The following is a 4,936-nucleotide window of genomic DNA, read 5'->3' on the forward strand; positions in this document are numbered from 1 at the left end:
GGGGATTTCCAGCAGGTTCTTTGTCTTCCGCTAATCATAATTCTATATTGAGCAAAAGAGCTGTTAAAAGGGTCCTCTTTTGGCCCCTCTAATTATTAAATAAAATAAAAAAGTATAATACATATGGGAGTGTCCCCAAAAGGGTAATAAAATGTAGAGCCAAATCCTACACTATTGTGCCCACCATCCCCAAGATTCTTGTATGTACCAATCAAGAAAGGTCACAAACCCAATAAATAAAGTAAGTACTTTCTTATAATTTATAAGTGTCTTATTTACACCTATTTTTAATTAAAAACATAAAATTTCAAAAATTTACATTTACTTTTTAAATTATGTGCACAGTCAAATTAAAAGATACTTAAATTGAATGGAGAGAGTAGATTGACATGTAAATATAGTCAATGCTATGATGTGGGGTCTTTTCTATGAGTAATTTTCTTCCAATCACATATACTCCATTTTTTTTTTTATGTTTTAATAATAATTAGTTAATGAGGTAGTAATGGACTATTTTTTTCAATAAAGAAATAAATAAATATTGTTACTGTGAAAGTATTATATTAAGCTGGCCTGGAAGTGGTCGTTTATAAATTATACCATCTCCGTTCTAATTTATGTAAATTTATTTTGAGTGGAGATAAAATTTAATATTTTTTTAAAATTTTGAATATATCATAATATTTGTACTGGCAATCTTAAAAATGTTATTATATTCATATGATGATAAAACGTCTCATGTATTATAGTAAGATGGAAAGCTCAAATCAAAGTGCTTTCAGTTATATTATTTTTCTCAACAGATAGAGTAACAAACGTTTGTTCAATGTGTGTGAATGGTAAACTATATTCACGTGTTTTCAAACGTTTATTAGGTAAGTTAATCACATAAAATATGACATCTTCCTTAGTTATAAGTATTAGCCTCGATTAAAATAACTTTTAACATTTTACAGTTTAAATTGAAGTTAATACATATAATTAAAGACGATGATATATTTTAAATGTATAACGTACTCCCTCCGTCCCTATTTACTTGTCCATATTTCCTCTTTTAGATGTCCCTATTTACTTGTCCATTTTGACAAATCAAGAAAGGACAATAAAAAATTTCCTATTATACCCTCATTTAAACTTCCACCAACATTGATTAGTTATCTTGGATAAATTTATTTTGGAATCATAATTAATAAGGGCAACATCAGTGGCGGACCCAGGATTTTCGTTCAGGGGGTTCGAAAAATAAAAGTATAAACGTGTAAATAAGCCTTTAGAAATGGAAACCTTAAATTCTTTTGGGTTTAAAACCAAACTTTTAGCACATTTTTTAAAGTAAATTTTTTTTGAAAAACAGAACTGAATTTTTTTTAAAAAATACTAAAAAAAGCTGAAACTAAAAAAGAAAAAAAGAAAATGCTTGCATTGGGATTCGATTAGGTGACATACAGTTTAGTTTCAAGGGTACTTGCCACTATGCCATCAATTTCTATTTGTTATTGAGGGGGTTCAAAATATATATATCTACAGAAATGCAGAAAATTTACCTTATATATACCGTATAATTTTTTGCCGAGGGGGTTCGGGTGAACCCCCTGGATACAACGTGGGTCCGCCCCTGGGCAACATTGTAACTCCATTATGCTAATCATTGTTGCCTTAATATGTGTGTCATTTCTAAAGTGGACAACTAAATAGGGACGGAGGGAGTATCTACATATTGAACACTTGAAAATCAATTTAAAAGATTTTCCTAAATTTGAATTAAAAGTTTCTAATATAAATATTTGGGATAAGGGTTTGAAAAATACCCCAACTTTGATCGGATTTGCTGTTGCGATACTAAACTTTCATGAGGACCTAATACCTCCCTAGACTATTTAATACCGTATTTTAATCATATATATTTGTCCACGTGGACATAAAAAATAATGCAAAAATATAAATAGTAATGTGTCCACGTGACACATATATACCTTTAAAATACACTATTGAATAGTTCAGGGGTAAAAAATACGGTATTATATAGTCTAGGGAGGTAATAGGTCCTCATGAAAGTTTAGTATCGCAACAGCAATCCGACCAAAGTTGAGGTATTTTTCAGATCCTTATCCCTAAATATTTTATCATGCATTCAGATTTTCAATCGGAACAAATTGAGATAATGTGTCGATGTATTGAGCAATCATATTCATCTTTCCTCAAAAAAAAATGGAAATGCAGGCTAGTTTACTTTATCCTTCTCTAAATTATGCATCTTGGTTAAGTGGATTAAATTAGTGTTTTCTTAATTTGCTACATAAATGTGACATGTAGATACTTAATAGCAACGCAAGGTTTGGGTAATTTTTAAGATTAAAGCATGTGTATTGTGATTAACAAAGCAATTTCACTAATCACTTAAAATCTTATATTTTGTCTGCTAGCTGGCAATTACTATATAATATATAGTAGTTCTACTTATACTTTAATTTAGCTTAACGAAGAATCTTAATTGATTTTCTGACTCGATTAATCTTACAAAATTGTATTATTATTATTTTCAATTTAAAGATTTTCATATCAAACAGGAATCTTGATAATGGGATTGGTACCAAGCTGTATTCATATGGGTTTAATTATAATGTCTTGGAACTATTAGACAGTTTATCAAACAGAAGCAAATTAAGAAATCATATTTTAGCAATTATTGCATGTGCATTTCTGGCAAAATTAAACTAGACACTGCACTAAATATATTTTATACTTGATTTTCTGGAAGCATCTATAGAGAGCGATATAATTTATTTAAATATTGTATTTATTAAAATAATATAATATAATACATTATGAAGCAATATGTAACAAACATCTAAACAGTGTTACGCATTGTTTTAACAAACTTTATTTAAGTAAATGTCTAGTGTTTTTTCAAGATTAAAACAAACCTATAGGATATAGTAATAAGAAAACTTCAACAAATTAGAACGAGGATAAATAATTAGATTAATACATAATAAAGTATTTATAAGTGAATGAAAAAATAGTCACTAAATTAGAACATGACACATGTTAACCAGCAGAATGTGACACGTGTCACATTCTAAGCCTTGTCAAGACACGTGTCAAAAACTTTGACATGTGTAAATGGCCTCCCACATTGGTCAATGGTATTTTCTCTGTTAAATTTGATTTATTGATTTGCAAATTATTGAAAAAATTAAGCAAATTCTTTAAGTTTTTCTACACAAATTCAATGCTTTCAAATCTCTGCAGAATCGACACTGCCATATTTTCCAGATTTCATAAGATGTAGTTGGTGATTATTTAGTATTTTTTCTTGAGGTGCGGAAAAAACACGATAAATAATTTAAAATGGATAAAGTAATTTAACAATTTCCAATTGTTATGACCTAAGTCGCTCAATAATGTGTAACAAAAAATATACACGATAAATAATTTGAGATGAATAAAATAATTTAACAATTTCTAATTGTTGTGACCCAAGTCGCTCAATAATGTGTAACAAAAAATATACACTAATAGAAATAAGCGAATTTCTTACTGAATTTCTACTCTAACAAAAATGTGTTTGTTGGAAACTGTTTTTGACGAATTTTTATTACCATAAGTGTTTTGATGAAAACGTTTGAGAAAAAATTGTAGATTTTTAGTAGCGATATTTTTTTTTTTAATTCTTAGTAGGTTAGTTGATTGACAACTTAAACTTCTATTATGATACTAGTGAGATTTGATTTTCCGTCGTATAATCATTTCATCAAACATTATGCCCCTTTCATTATTGGTAATGCAAACTATTTCTCTACCACTTGGTTATAAATGAAAAGTTACAATATATATTTCTAATTCTTGATCTAGAGCCACTAGAGGGCAAATTTAACCAAGTAGTGGACCAACGAAAAAGTCAAATATTACCTTAGATCACTACATGATGTGAAAAGGTAACCCAAAATATTTTACCGAGCATTTATACCAAACTATATTAATATAATATAAAGACATAATACATAAATATGACTCTTAACATAGCGTCAGTTAGTAACTATGACTTTTAATTTTGGGTGTGCACAAGTAGACACTTAAACTTATACAAAATTGAGCAAATGAACACATTCATCCCACATGACATCCTACATGAAAATTTTGTGTCCTATTTGGTGTCCTACATGGAGTTCTACGTATATTATGTCATGTAGGACATGTGTATCTAATTGTTCAGTTTTTTACAAGTTTAAGTGTCTAGCTACTTGTGCACAATCAAAGTTGAAAGACATATATAGTTGTCTGCTGAAGTTAAGTTAAGGATCATGTTTACATATTATGCCTATTCAAAATACATATTGATCCAACTAATTACATATGGTTAAGTAAGACATGTCAAAGTACAAACATATATTATTTTCTTGACAATACACAAACATATATTAATTAATATCATGTATTTATTAATTTAATATAAATATTTCGCGCAAAATCGAAGATGTCCTTTTCATTTCATGTTAAAGATTGTGGAGGAACGGGAATATATTTATCCTTTAAAAAAATGGATGAAGAGATTGGTGGGGGGCACAAATCCTGAATAACGTAACAAGCTTTTCACATAAAGTTGATATATAATGTGGTGTTATACTCAATATGAATAGTCAAAAAATTGAGTATATTCTACTTGCCTACTCATCATTCGACTTATATTAGTCAAATCATTTTCTTGAATAATATCTATGTTCTCCATTTGATTGGATAAACTTTATTATATAATAAAGATGGACTCATTCATACACTTTCCCCCTCCTATGGGAAAAAATGATCCAAAAAAAAAACTCCCCAATTCTATAGGGAATTCTTTTTGAAAATGATAGTATTTTTAGGGATCTATCGAAAATAATTGTTTTACTTTATTTCTGAGGTAGATGTGTTTATATTACTACATATATTTTAT

This window comes from Solanum tuberosum, unplaced genomic scaffold, assembly GCF_000226075.1.
Source record: "Solanum tuberosum cultivar DM 1-3 516 R44 unplaced genomic scaffold, SolTub_3.0 scf00144, whole genome shotgun sequence".
In the NCBI taxonomy this organism is placed as follows: domain Eukaryota; kingdom Viridiplantae; phylum Streptophyta; class Magnoliopsida; order Solanales; family Solanaceae; genus Solanum; species Solanum tuberosum.